Raw genomic sequence first — 15953 nt, 5'->3', positions numbered from 1 at the left:
ATGGGGTGTGTGTGTGACAAAACATAAACGCAATAAAAAAAACTTTGTTTTTATAATGCATCAGTCATAAAAAGTTTATTAATCCGCTTTTTTGTCGTTGTTGTTGTTGGGGGGGGGGGGGGGGGGGGGGGGGGGGGGGGGGGGGGGGGGGGGGGGGTTACGTTTACCTCGTATGCACACGAGTGGGCTTTTACGTGTATGACCGTTTTTACCCCGCCATATAGGCAGCCATACTCCGCTTTGGGGGATGTGCACTAGCAGGTCTGCACATATGTTGACCTGGGAGATGGTAAAAATCCCCACCCTTTACCCACCAGGCGCCGTCACCGTGATTCGAACCTGGGACCCTCAGATTAACAGTCCAACGCTTTAACCACTCAGCTGTTGCAATCCATATCATCATCAATGCAAGGAGAGTTGATGAGAAAAAAAAAAAACACACAAAAAAACTTGAAAAATTCCTGAAAATCTAAAATCCTCGAAGCCTGTCAGTTCCAGAGGTATTAAACTATTTTTTTTCTTTCTTTCAGTTTTTATTATTATTTTTTTATTTTTTTTCTAAATGACCCTTGCATTACAGGGATTTTCTGGTCTCCCAATTCAATATTTGAATCGCTCAATGTGTTTAAAAACATTATAAACAAAAACAAAAACAAAACATGAGGAAACAAACATGGGAGATATATATATGTGTGTGTGTGAAATAACACTTTGATCTGTTACCAGTGTTGAGCCTCACAAACGATTAACTACGTGCTAGTCAGGATTTCATAATGCACACACTCCAGTACACAAACACATCAACAAGTGCTCCGTGTATCCAGCTATTTCAGCATGCGTGTAGGCAGGCAGGCGTGCGCGTGTGTGTGTGTGTGCGCGCATAAACGTGCAGATGAGTGCAGACAGTGGGGGGGTAGAGGTGGGGTGGGGTATGGATTTCTCAATGTTTCGCAAATATCTTTATCAAACAATAGTGCGCGCAAAGTCAGTGTGCGTGTGGGTGTGTATGCGAGTATGTAATGTGCATGAGTGCATGCGTGTGATTGTATCTGTGTGTGCATGTGTGAGTATGTAATGTGCATGAGTGAGTATGTAATGTGTGTGTGTGTGCACGCAAATACTGAGCACGGTTCAGCAGGACGCCGGTGCCTAGGAATCAGAGAGGGAGTGCTGAAAGATGCTGTCCATCTGTTCCAACTTCTTCCCCAGAATCAGGTACATCTGCACCGACAAAGCGCACACACAGTTCAGCACCAAGTAAGTACATCTGTACCGACCGACAGTTCAGCACCAAGTACATCTGCACCAACACAACACACACAGTTCAGCACCAAGTAAGTACATCTGTACCGACCGACACAGCATGCACACAGTTCAGCACCAAGTACATCTGCACCAACACAACATACACAGTTCAGCACCAAGTAAGCACACCTGCACCGACAGCACACAAAGAGTTCAGCACCAAGTACATCTGCACTGGCACAGTACACACAGTTTAGCACCAAGTAAGTACATTTGCACCAACACAGTACACACAGATTACAGCACCAAGTAAGTACATCTGCATCGACACCGCACATATAGTTCAGCACAAAGTGATAAGCGCAATGGCACCACAGATTACAGACAGCATGAAAATACATGTACCAAACAACTCTGTCACACACCTGTGTCTACCTGTCATTCACATGCGTCTACCTGTCACACACACGTGTCTACCTGTCTACCTGTCGCACACCTGTGTCTACCTGTCACACACAACACTGTCTACCTGTCGCCCACCTGTGTCTACCTGTCACCCCCCCACACACCTGTGTCTACCTGCCACCCCCCCACACACCTGTATCTACCTGTCACCCCCCACACACCTGTATCTACCTGTCACTCCCCCACACACACACCTGTGTCTACCTGTCACCCCCCCCCACACACACCTGTATCTACCTGTCACCCCCCCCACACACACCTGTATCTACCTGTCACCCCCCCCACACACACACCTGTGTCTACCTGTCACCCCCCACACACCTGTATCTACCTGTCACCCCCCACACACCTGTGTCTACCTGTCACCCCCCACACACCTCTATCTACCTGTCACCCCCCCCACACACACACCTGTATCTACCTGTCACCCCCACACACACACACCTGTATCTACCTGTCACCCCCCACACACCTGTGTCTACCTGTCACCCCACACACACCTGTATCTACCTGTCACCCCCCACACACCTGTATCTACCTGTCACCCCCCCCACACACACACCTGTATCTACCTGTCACCCCCCCCCACACACACCTGTGTCTACCTTCACCCCCCACACACCTGTGTCTACCTGTCACCTCCCACACACCTGTGTCTACCTGTCACCCCCACACACCTGTGTCTACCTGCCACCCCCCCCCACACACACCTGTATCTACCTGTCACCCCCCACACACCTGTGTCTACCTGTCACCCCCCCACACACCTGTGTCTACCTGTCACCCCACACACACCTGTGTCTACCTGTCACCCCCCCACACACACACCTGTGTCTACCTGTCACCCCCCACACACCTGTGTCTACCTGTCACCCCCCCACACACCTGTATCTACCTGTCACCCCCCACACACCTGTATCTACCTGTCACCCCCCCCACACACACACACACCTGTATCTACCTGTCACCCCCCACACACCTGTGTCTACCTGTCACCCCCCACACACCTGTATCTACCTGTCACCCCCCACACACCTTTATCTACCTGTCACCCCCCCCCACACACACCTGTGTCTACCTGCCACCCCCCCCACACACACCTGTGTCTACCTGTCACCCCACACACACACCTGTGTCTACCTGTCACCCCCCACACACCTGTATCTACCTGTCACCCCCCACACACCTGTATCTACCTGTCACCCCCCACACACCTGTATCTACCTGTCACCCCCCCCACACACACACCTGTATCTACCTGTCACCCCCCCCACACACACACACACACCTGTATCTACCTGTCACCCCCCACACACCTGTATCTACCTGTCACCCCCCACACACCTGTATCTACCTGTCACCCCACACACACCTGTGTCTACCTGCCACCCCACCCCCCCCCACACACACACACCTGTATCTACCTGTCACCCCCCACACACCTGTGTCTACCTGTCACCCCCCACACACCTGTATCTACCTGTCACCCCCCCCCCCACACACACACACCTGTGTCTACCTGCCACCCCCCCACACACACCTGTATCTACCTGTCACCCCCCCACACCTGTATCTACCTGTCACCCCCCACACACCTGTGTCTACCTGTCACCCCCCACACACCTGTATCTACCTGTCACCCCCCACACACCTGTGTCTACCTGCCACCCCCCCCCACACACACACACACCTGTATCTACCTGTCACCCCCCACACACCTGTGTCTACCTGCCACCCCCCCCCCCCACACACACACCTGTATCTACCTGTCACCCCCCACACACCTGTGTCTACCTGTCACCCCCCACACACCTGTGTCTACCTGTCACCCCCCACACACCTGTATCTACCTGTCACCCCCCACACACCTGTGTCTACCTGTCACCCCCCACACACCTGTGTCTACCTGTCACCCCCCACACACCTGTATCTACCTGTCACCCCCCACACACCTGTATCTACCTGTCACCCCCCCCACACACACACACCTGTATCTACCTGTCACCCCCCACACACCTGTGTCTACCTGTCACCCCCCACACACCTGTATCTACCTGTCACCCCCCACACACCTGTATCTACCTGTCACCCCCTCACACACACACCTGTGTCTACCTGCCACCCCCCCCACACACCTGTGTCTACCTGTCACCCCACACACACACCTGTGTCTACCTGTCACCCCCCACACACCTGTATCTACCTGTCACCCCCCCACACACACACCTGTATCTACCTGTCACCCCCCCCCCCCCACACACACACACACACACCTGTATCTACCTGTCACCCCCCCACACACACACACCTGTATCTACCTGTCACTCCCCACACACCTGTATCTACCTGTCACCCCACACACCTGTGTCTACCTGCCACCCCCCCCCCCCCACACACACCTGTATCTACCTGTCACCCCCCAAACACCTGTGTCTACCTGTCACCCCCCCACACACCTGTATCTACCTGTCACCCCCCACACACCTGTGTCTACCTGTCACCCCACACACACCTGTGTCTACCTGCCACCCCACCCCCCCCCCCCCCACACACACCTGTATCTACCTGTCACCCCCCAAACACCTGTGTCTACCTGTCACCCCCCACACACCTGTATCTACCTGTCACCCCCCACACACCTGTATCTACCTGTCACCCCCCCCCCACACACACACACCTGTGTCTACCTGCCACCCCCCCACACACACCTGTGTCTACCTGTCACCCCCCCACACACCTGTGTCTACCTGTCACCCCCCACACACCTGTATCTACCTGTCACCCCCCCACACCTGTGTCTACCTGTCACCCCCCCCCACACACACACACACCTGTATCTACCTGTCACCCCCCACACACCTGTGTCTACCTGTCACCCCCCACACACCTGTGTCTACCTGTCACCCCCCACACACCTGTATCTACCTGTCACCCCCCCACACTCCTGTGTCTACCTGTCACCCCCCCACACACCTGTGTCTACCTGTCACCCCCCCCACACACACACACCTGTGTCTACCTGTCACCCCCCACACACCTGTGTCTACCTGTCACCCCCCCCACACACCTGTATCTACCTGCCACCCCCCACACACCTGTGTCTACCTGTCACCCCCCCACACACCTGTATCTACCTGTCACCCCCCACACACCTGTATCTACCTGCCACCCCCCACACACCTGTGTCTACCTGTCACCCCCACACACACCTGTGTCTACCTGTCACCCCCCACACACCTGTATCTACCTGTTACCCCCCACACACCTGTGTCTACCTGTCACCCCCCACACACCTGTGTCTACCTGTCACCCCCCACACACCTGTATCTACCTGTCACCCCCCACACACCTGTGTCTACCTGTCACCCCCCCCCACACACCTGTATCTACCTGTCACCCCCCCACACACCTGTATCTACCTGTCACCCCCCACACACCTGTGTCTACCTGTCACCCCCCACACACCTGTGTCTACCTGTCACTCACATGCGTCTACCTGTCACACACCTCTGTCTACCTGTCACATACAACTCTGTCTACCTGTCACTCACATGCGTCTACCTCTCATACACCTATGTCTACCTGTCACACACACCTGTATCTACCTATGACATACACACACCTGTCTACCTGTCACACACACCTGTATCTACCTATCACACACACACACCTGTGTCTACCTGTCACACACACCTGTATCTACCTATCACATACACACACACACCTGTGTCTACCTGTCACACACACACACACACACACACACACACACCTGTATCTACCTATCACACACACACACCTGTGTCTACCTGTCACACACACCTGTATCTACCTATCACATACACACACACACCTGTGTCTACCTGTCACACACACACACACACACACACCTGTGTCTACCTGTCACACACACCTGTCTACCTATCACACACACACACACCTGTGTCTACCTGTCACACACACCTGTGTCTACCTGTCACACACACACACACCTGTGTCTACCTGTCACACACACACACACACACACACACACACACACACACACACCTGTGTCTACCTGTCACACACACCTGTATCTACCTATCACATACACACACACCTGTGTCTACCTGTCACACACACACACACACACACACACCTGTGTCTACCTGTCACACGCACACACACACTCACTCACCTGTGTGTACAACTTCTCCCTGTACCTCCTCTCCATGGCCTCTCCTTGCTCCTGGGAGAGCGGGGAGTGTGGAGGGGAGGTGGGGGTGGAGGTGCGGGGCTCGGGACCCCCTCCGCCCCCGGGGGGTCGGGAGGGCGCGGCCTTCTTGGCCACGGAGGGGGTTGGGGCCTTGGCCTTGGGCTCCGGCTTGGGCGTCTGTGGTGGAGAGAGAGAGAGAGAGAGAGAGAGAGAGAGAGAGAGAGAGAGAGAGAGAGAGAGAGAGAGAGAGTATAATAATAATTATCTCACTGAATATTTTCCTTTTATACTCGTAGCATTGAAATGTTTCACTTTATCTTAAAATGGTTTTTTTTGGGGTTTTTTTTTGTTTTGTTTTTTGTTTTCTTACCTAAATGTTTTCTTTTAACATTATAGTTCATATGTACGCTGTGATCAAGAAAGGGTGTGCCAGTTGCTCATTCGTTTTTCGGTTTTATCTGTTGATAAGCATTTGTCTTTTTAAATGTTATCATTATCTTACTGAATATTCTCCTTTTTATAATGATTGAAACGTACACATACACGCGCGCGTGCGCGCGCACGCACGCACGCACGCTCAACACGCAGGCATACACACGCACGCGCGCGCGCGTGCGCACGCACAAAACGATGCATGCACACGCACGGACACACACGCAACACACACACAGTTGTTACACTCTGAATCATAATGTAATAGTATCTTATCCACATGTTTTTCTTTTTACATAATAATTGATGTGTGCATGGTGATAAGTGAAGGGTGTGTCAGTTTTTTTTTTTTTTTTTTTTTTTTTTTTTTTTTTTTTTTTGCTGACGGGCATTTTATTTTAAGTGAGCCTAAAGAAAATTTTCTGTTTTTTTGGTTGAAGCAGATAATAAAGTATTTTGAACTGAATTGAATTGAAGTACAGGTCTTGGGTCAGGTGTCTGTAAGCAGGCGGTGAGTCTCGCCTTCTTATGCGCACGCACACACGCACGGACGCACACGTGCATGTGCACACTGACGCACTTCGAAGACAGACAAACATGTGCACATACACACTGGCATACACACACACACACGAATTATGCCACCTATATATACACACACAACACACAACACATAACTCACAGACTGACAGACAGACAAATCCAACACGCACGCACACACACACACACACACACACACACACTCACAAAACAACAAACAAAAACAACATCACACACAAACACACACACACACATCACACACACACACGCAAACACAGACACTACCTCTTTCCCAGGTTTCCCGGCCTTAGCGTCTTTAGCAGCAGCAGCAGCCGGCTTTTTATCCTTGGTGGCTTCGGCTTTTCCTTTGTCTGCTGGCCGGCCTGCTTTCCGACTGTCGCCTGCCATGACATGTCACATTTTTGTCAGCACTGCCATGACATGTCACACCTGTGTCAGCACTGCCATGACATGTCACACCTGTGTCAGTACTGCCGTGACATGTCACACCTGTGTCAGTACTGCCATGACATGTCACACCTGTGTCAGTACTGCCATGGCATGTCACACCTGTGTCGGTACTGCCGTGGCATGTCACACCTGTGTCGGTACTGTCATGTCATGTCACACCTGTGTCGGTACTGCCGTGGCATGTCACACCTGTGTCGGTACTGTCATGTCATGTCACACATGTGTCAGTACTGCCATGACATGTCACACCTGTGTCGGCACTGCCATGACATGTCACACCTGTGTCAGCACTGCCATGACATGTCACACCTGTGTCAGTACTGCCATGGCATGTCACACCTGTGTCGGTACTGCCGTGGCATGTCACACCTGTGTCGGTACTGTCATGTCATGTCACACCTGTGTCGGTACTGCCGTGGCATGTCACACCTGTGTCGGTACTGTCATGTCATGTCACACATGTGTCAGTACTGCCATGACATGTCACACCTGTGTCGGCACTGCCATGACATGTCACACCTGTGTCAGCACTGCCATGACGTGTCACACCTGTGTCAGCACTGCCATGACGTGTCACACCTGTGTCAGTACTGCCATGACATGTCACACCTGTGTCAGCACTGCCATGACGTGTCACACCTGTGTCGGCACTGCCATGACATGTCACACCTGTGTCGGCACTGCCATGACGTGTCACACCTGTGTCGGCACTGCCATGACATGTCACACCTGTGTCGGCACTGCCATGACGTGTCACACCTGTGTCGGTACTGCCGTGACATGGCACGATGATGATGACAACTGACATACTGAATGTCAGAAAAAACAACCCCCCCCCCCCCCCCCTCAACATTTCCAAGTTGTCAAAAGACTGATCCATAATTGTCGCATCATGTCTGCTGTTAAAACACATCAGGCTTGCTCGCCCACTTCTCTTTCTGGGTGCCCTAACTAAGGGCAGAAAACTCTGGTCAAGAATAAACTTACGTGTAAATCTTTTTGTTGTTGTTGTTTTGGTTGGTTTTTTTTTTTTTTTTTGTTGTTGTTGTTGGTTTGTTTCCCCCTTGCAATGAAGGTCATAGTTATTTGACTAGAAAACACATAATTATACCAAATTCCAGAACACATCATCACCATAAAAAAACAACAAAAAAAAAACAAAAAAAAACCACCACGTAACCAGTTTCCATCAAAATAATTAGTGACACAAAGCGTACTCATAAACATTGACTTGATCACTTCACATATGTTGTATCATTCATTTTTGCAAGGGATTTTCCTTTTGCATACCTCCCCCCTCTCCCTACCACACACACACACACACACACACACACACACACACTTGTAATCACCCACTTCCATACACCCCCTCCCTCCCCTCACTTGCACACTCATACCAATACACGTAAACATTTTATATGCAAACAAACACAATTCAGGAAAAGGGAATGAGAATATCTTCCACGATACATGATACTTTTTTTTTTCTTTCTCAAGACCCGACTAAGCGCGTTGGGTTATGCTGCTGGTCAGGCATCTGCTTGGCAGATGTGATGTAGCGTGTATGGATTTGTCCGAACACAGTGACGCCTCCTTGAGCTACTGATACTGATAGTGATACTAAACTGAACGACGATTCTGAGTACTCTCCCTCTTCACACTCCCTAGCTGGTGCCACACAATTTCACCAAACATGCTATTTGACCCTGTCTCTCTCTTTTTTTTTTTTTTTTTCTTCTTCTTTTTTTCCCCCAATCATCAACAACAGAAGATCTTTTTTTCATTTCATCCTGAATAAAATCATCAAATTCTGAATCAAAATAATTTCCACACTCCATTTAGGATCTCGTCCTGAAACTGTGTTGCGGTCAGCTTCTGACGTTTTTTTGGCTATACTGACCTGAGACAACGAAAAACAAACAAACACACACACACACACACACACACACACACACACACACAATCATTCAATCATGCAGGACAGAACTGACACATGATGACTCTACTAAAAATCATATTTCAGTCAATTCATTTTGCTGGACGTCTGTGTGCTTAGAAACCAGATCTGATGCTTGAGCTGAGCAGTTTTGTGATGATGTAAGTCAGGAAGAAAATGTTAACAGCGTGTTAACAGTGATCCTGGTGCTGTAGCCCTCGTTTGCAAAACAAAATAAACACACACACACACACACACAAGAAAAATAAAAGTGCCAACTAGCTTTGTGACGCAGTTTGGTAGAAAATGTCATCAACTGCTCTCATGGTGACCTCAGTTTCGATACCCCTCCACTTCCGTGCTTGGGGTGAGTCCTGTCAATGTCGTCAGTGTCGGCAGATTCAAGGGGGGCTGTTGTTTGAAGGACGTGGTAGCGGTCTCCACTCGGGGGGGGGGGGGGGGGGGGGGGGGGGGACGCTTACTCAGTCTGGCTCCGCGACTGAGCCATTGTTGTCGTTAGTGGGGGGCTTAGTAGGTGGTGGTGTCCTGAGTACGTTAAAATAGAACAGGCACCACTGAACACCACCGAAGTGACTCAGCAGCAATGCAGGGTCTCCTCTGGTGTGTGGCCTCCTGGCGACCTAACATCGATGGTTCCCTGTGGACTGCCGACGCTGGAACTGCGACGGACGAACCCGGGTGTGGCCGTGTATAGGGGGGAATCTAAATGAGCGGCGTGGGAGTAATGCCACTGAAACGGTGCAGATGATGGGGCAGCAAAAAAAAAAAAAAAAAAAAAAAAAAAGTCATCAAAGCTTGAACAGTGACCCAGAAGCTGTGTCGGACAACAACAACAACAACAAAACTGAAAGAAAACAAAAAGTGCCAATTGGTGTAATTTTGATAATCTATGACTGCAAGTGTGGCCATTCATTATTTTGTGAACAGCGCCGGTTAGTATCATCACCCTGATAAATGAAAGATGAAATCACTTTTAAACAACATCCCCCCCCCCCCACCCAAGCCCCTGGGTGCACATGTGATTTATCTTGGTGGGGGACAGATAAACAGAAATAAGATTGTGCTTTGTGATTTGTGATTTTTGTGTGTGCGTGCATTGTTAAAATTAAAATAAAAAAGGCAAAAGAAAGTGAATAATGAAAATCAACAACAACAATAAAAATAACCAACAACAAATACGTGAAATGCTCACTTGAACGAACGCGTCCTGCTGAAATTGAAACAGAAGACGACATCCCATTGAATTCTGTTTTTTGTTTGTTTTGTTTTGTTGTTTTTTGGGGGGGGAGGGAGGGGGGGGCGGGGTGTGTGTGTGTGTTATTCAGCTCGGTGCACAAATACTTCATGAAGTATTGCACATGGCAAGGCCCACTGTTGTAACACAGAATGAATTTCTAAAATGACTTCTTCTTCTGCTGGGTATCTTCACGTTTCAACAACTCCGCAAACACAAATACGAATAACGGGATCTTTAACATGCGTATTTGATCTCCTGCATGTAAGCGTGTACATGACACGACTGGGAAGATCCGACAGAACCTACCTCCACTCTTACTCCATCAATGTTGGGATCAAACCCAGGAGGATCCTCAGATCCAAAGTCCAACACCGTAACCACTTCGCATATTGTGTCAGTATTTCAAGACCTTAATAACTCTCTCCATACGAACGGCGAAAGAGACGACGTTAACAGCGTTTCACCCCAATAACCACCATCAAAATATTACCAGCGGAAGGCTCTTACACTGAAGAGGTGAATGTTGACAAAGAATACCACAATTCTGACGACGGAAGCTAAAGGTTGGGTCATTCAGACACCCACTGGACATCCGAGGGGTCTGTGTAGAGGAGAAGAGAGGACTGGCCGTACTGAGTGAGTTAAAAAAGGAAAAAAGACCAGTGTCTGACTGCTGACATCATGACAAAATGTCAACGCTCACACAGCTCCAGCGGGTTTGGATATTGCAGAAGGAGAATGTCACGACAGAAATCAACTATCCACTGGGTTCTTCTCACGTCTCGTGACTTTATTCTCTCTGTGACTTCTAAATGATTATTCAAGGTGTTTGTTTTTTCGTTTTTTTTTTTTTTTTTCTTTTTTTTTTTGTTTTTTTTTTTTTTGGTTGGTTTTTTTTTTTCTCTGTGTGTGTTTATCTATTCACTTGCTGATATATCTATCCATCTATCTACCTGTGTGTGTGTGTGTGTGTGTGTGTGTGTGTGTGTGTGTGTGTGTGTGTGATTTTTTTAAATACATTTTATTCCTTCAGTTGGTGGCTGTAGGTAGATGTTCCCATCAAATGAATATACCTGAGCTTTCTATGAACTCTTTTTTTTTTCTTTTTTTTTTTCTGAAGACAACCTCAACTAAAATCTTAAAACGCTTGAGCGTTTGTTTTTTGTTTTTGTTTTTGTTTTTTTTAAGGGTTTGTTAGGGATATATGCCCTAGACTAATCTGCACACCCCCAATACACGCCCACCTCCCCCCACAGCCCAAACCCCCAATACAAACACACAAAAATTCACACACACACATACACACACACGCACATGCCCACAAAGCCAAAACTAGCTCTAATACTCACACACACACACACACACACACACACACACACACACACATATATATATATATATATATATATATATATATATATATATATATATATATATATATATATATATATATATATATATATATATATAAACCCAAGAAAAACACAACAAATACAAAATACAAAATACACACACACACACACACACACACACACACACACACACACACCACCACCACCACCAGCTATTTAACAAGTCTCCGTCAATCAACCAGCAGGTTACACAAACCGCACAACAAGCACCTCACCAACGCCGGGCAGCAGCAGCACTAACGTGTTAACACACCCACACAGCCTCCATCACCACAACTACCACCACACACCCATCATAAACAAGCAAACAAACTGACAAACGCTCTCTCTCTCTCTCTCTCTCTCTCTCTTTGCACACTTGCAGCCGTGAGCTGGCACTGGTCTACTCTGATGCTACCCTGCTGACACACACTGCACAAGCCAAACTTGTCACTGGCGGCGCTCAAGAAGCGTACTACGTCACAACAGTCCCTGCGCTGTTCTCAGTTTTTTTTTTTAGGATCTTGTTCACACCCCCTCTCTCTTAAAGCAATGACAAAAAAAAAAAAAAAAAAAAAGCAAAAAAAAAGCATGCGTGTCACACACAGACACGCACTAAATCACACATGCACCTGTACACAAATGCTCACATATTCTCATACACATGTGCATACGAATGTGCACACACACACACACACACACACACAAGTACACAAACACACACACATATGTGCAAAAAATGACTAAAAACAACAACAAACAAACAAAAAACCAACAACCAAAAACAAAAACCACCAAAAAACTATTTAAAAAAAAAACATAACCCTTACAGATTCCTCCTTTCCCAAGACTTTAGATCAATTTATCAGTTTTTCCTCCTCTATAATTTATTTGTTTATTTGTTGTTGTTGTTTTTTGAAGTTTGATAAAACACATTCTGATCCTTGAAATAACCTCAACCACCCAAATACAAAAACTCACTCCACACCCACCATTTCAAACCAACCCATCCATCATCCCCCCCCAAAAAAACACAACAACAACAAACAACAACAACAACAACAAAAAACAAAACCAAACCACAAAGCACCAGCCTGGTAGCAACACCTGCCACACACACACACATACACACACACACACACACACACACACACACACATAAAGCACTAGTCAAGCTACAGGAGAGGCCCAGGCTCAACACGGGGGAGGGGTCTGGCAGACTGCACTCTGCATCTCACCAGAATCAGACATGGTGGTGGTGCGACTCCGCTTCTGACCTGCCCTGACGTCTCTTCTGTCCACACTCTGGTCTTTTGAGTGGGATTTAAACAAACGAAACGAAATGAAACGAAATGAAACAGAATCTTTATCTTAACGTGGGGAAATAGGATCAGGGATTAACGACTCCGCTTCTGACCTGCCCTGGGGTCTTTCCTGTCCACACTCTGGTCTTTTGAGTGGAATTTAAACAAACGAAACGAAATGAAACAGAATCTTTTTCTTAATGTGGGGAAATTGGATCAGGGAATAACGACTCTGCTTCTGACCTGTCCTGACGTCTCTTCTGTCCACACTCTGGTCTTTTGAGTGGGATTTAAACAAACGAAACGAAACGAAATGAAACAGAACCTTTATTTTAACGTGGGGAAATAGGATCAGGGATTAACGACTCCGCTTCTGACCTGCCCTGGAGTCTTTTCTGTCCACACTCTGGTCTTTTGAGTGGGATTTAAACAAACGAAACGAAACAAAACGAAATAAAACAGAACCTTTATTTTAACATGGGGAAATAAGATCAGGGATTAACGACTCCGCTTCTGACCTGCCCTGGAGTCTTTTCTGTCCACACTCTGGTCTTTTGAGTGGGATTTAAACAAACGAAACGAAACGAAATGAAACAGAATCTTTATCTTAACCTGGGGGAAAAGTCCAGTTTTAGAGTTACGCATGCGTTTGAATGACTGGTGCGAGAGCGCTTTGATTTGTCTCTGCACAAGATTCAGCACTATATAAATATAATAATAATAATAATCATTATTATTATTATTATCATTATTAAATATGATCAGTGATTAACATGCCTTTTTCTTTCTTTTTTTGGTCTTTTATGTGCACGTAATTTTTCTTTAGATACCAAAATTTTGAGATATCATCACCCAATATAAAACCGGTCTGTTCTAGCATAACAGCTGTCAATAAAGTCTTCCACTGACTTACGATGACAATGTTATTGTTAATGTACACTGTATTCATTTTTTTCTTTCTTTGTTTTTTCCCCCTTTCTTTTCCATCTACTCTGAATTGTTATAATGAATTCATATACAAAATAAAACGGTGGTCGACCCAAGAAAGTCCGGGGAAAAAAAAAAAAAAAGTCTTCCACTGATCAAGTAAACTATGCAAAAAAACCCAACAAAACAAAAACAAAACAAAAAAAAACAACAACAAAAAAACAAACAAACCGCAAACAAACAAACAAACAAACAAAAAAAAACATAAATGAAAATATCTATGAGAAGAGCATCAGTTTATCTGTCTTTTCGGCACAAATCTACTTGTGTTATGAAAAAAAAAAAAAAACAAAACAAAAAAAAAAAAAAAAAAGTTTTAATCTAATCAAATCTTTGCATAAACCAATCTTGCTAGTCTGTTAAAAACAATGTCAAAGAAGAAGAAGAACACGTCTACTTTGTGCTAGAAACATTCCACTACAATCAAACCGTACTTGCAAATCTGCGATTCTGAAATAGATTTTTCAAAAAGAAATGAACACAATGATAGTGACATTTTCACTTTATATATATATATATATATATATATATATATTTTTTTTTTTTTTTTTTTTTTTTTTCAAAAAAGAAAAAAAAAAAGGTGGCTAATTCATTTGCTGACTGCACAAGACCAAGAATATCTCCATAAATCTTTGTTCACAAAGACATGCCATCATCATCATCTTAAACTAATCATCTGAACTGCACATTTAACATATGCCATAATTTCAAAATATTCATCTTATTCAATGCAAATGTGTAACAGGGCAAGCCATTAAAATGACTTGCCTTCCTTATTTTTTGTTGAGAAAATATGCATATGGCAAAGACATTAATATGAACGGGGAGGGGGGGGGGAGGAGGGGAAGGAGGGGGAGATGTAGCATAATATCCTGTAAGCCACTTTGTTACACAAATGCTGTCTTTACGACGCCTACATAAAGGTTAAAGGTACTTCTTCTTCGTTTGTGGCCTGCAACTCCCTCGTTCACTCGTATGTACACGGGTGGGCTTTTACGTGTGTGGCCGTTTTTACCCTGCCATGTAGGCAGCCATACTCCGTTTTCGGGGGTGTGCATACTGGGTATGTTCTTGTTTCCATAACCCACCAAACACTGGCATGGATTACAGGATCTTCAACATGTGTATTTGATCTTCGGCTTGCTGTATACACACAAAGGGGGTTCAGGCACTAGCAGGTCTGCATATATGTTGACCTGGCAGATCGGAAAAAAATCTCCACCCTTTACCCACCAGGCGCCGTCACCGAGATTCGAACCCGGGACCCCCAGATTAAAAGTCCAATGCTTTAACTACTCGGCCATTGCGCCCATCGGTTAAAGGTACAATGTCCCCAGAGCCTGCTGTGGCCATGGAGGTGGTCAGTTCACATCCACTGTGTCTAGGGCTGAGCACTGTAAGGTGGGGCCTGGTCTCCTCCCATGGAGGTGGTCAGTTCACATCCACTGTGTCTAGAGCTGAGCACTGTACGGTGGGGCCTGGTCTCCCCCTCCTGCCTGTTTCAACCTTCTCCAGCCAAAGTCAGGTTCCCATTCACAACTGGCTGGAGAGAGGTCAATGGAAGTGAAGTGCCTTTCCCCAAGGACATGACACTATTTGTAATTGTATTTGTTATTTGTTTTTCTTTTTATCGCAACAGATTTCTCTGGGCTGCTCTCCCCAGGGAGAGCGCATCACTATACTTCAGCGCCACCCTTTTAAAAAAAAAAAAAAAAATTCCTGCATCCGGTTT

The 15953-nt window shown here is 46.8% G+C and overlaps 1 pseudogene across 1 annotated transcript in view; it reads right to left on the bottom strand.

The window, feature by feature from the left end:
- Positions 1–257: 257 nt before the first annotated feature.
- LOC143277764 (MYCBP-associated protein-like) overlaps positions 258–15953 on the bottom strand; it is a 56034-nt pseudogene continuing 40338 nt past the window's right edge. The window contains exons 20-23 of the transcript XR_013053785.1: positions 13169–13240; positions 7160–7275; positions 5885–6079; positions 258–1221 (exon numbers count right to left, since the gene is read on the bottom strand). The product of XR_013053785.1 is annotated as an MYCBP-associated protein-like (transcript). The remainder of the gene's footprint in view (positions 1222–5884; positions 6080–7159; positions 7276–13168; positions 13241–15953) is intronic.

This window comes from Babylonia areolata, chromosome 35 (assembly GCF_041734735.1).
Source record: "Babylonia areolata isolate BAREFJ2019XMU chromosome 35, ASM4173473v1, whole genome shotgun sequence".
Classification (NCBI taxonomy): domain Eukaryota; kingdom Metazoa; phylum Mollusca; class Gastropoda; order Neogastropoda; family Buccinidae; genus Babylonia; species Babylonia areolata.
This window is presented reverse-complemented; position numbering and strand designations above follow the sequence as displayed.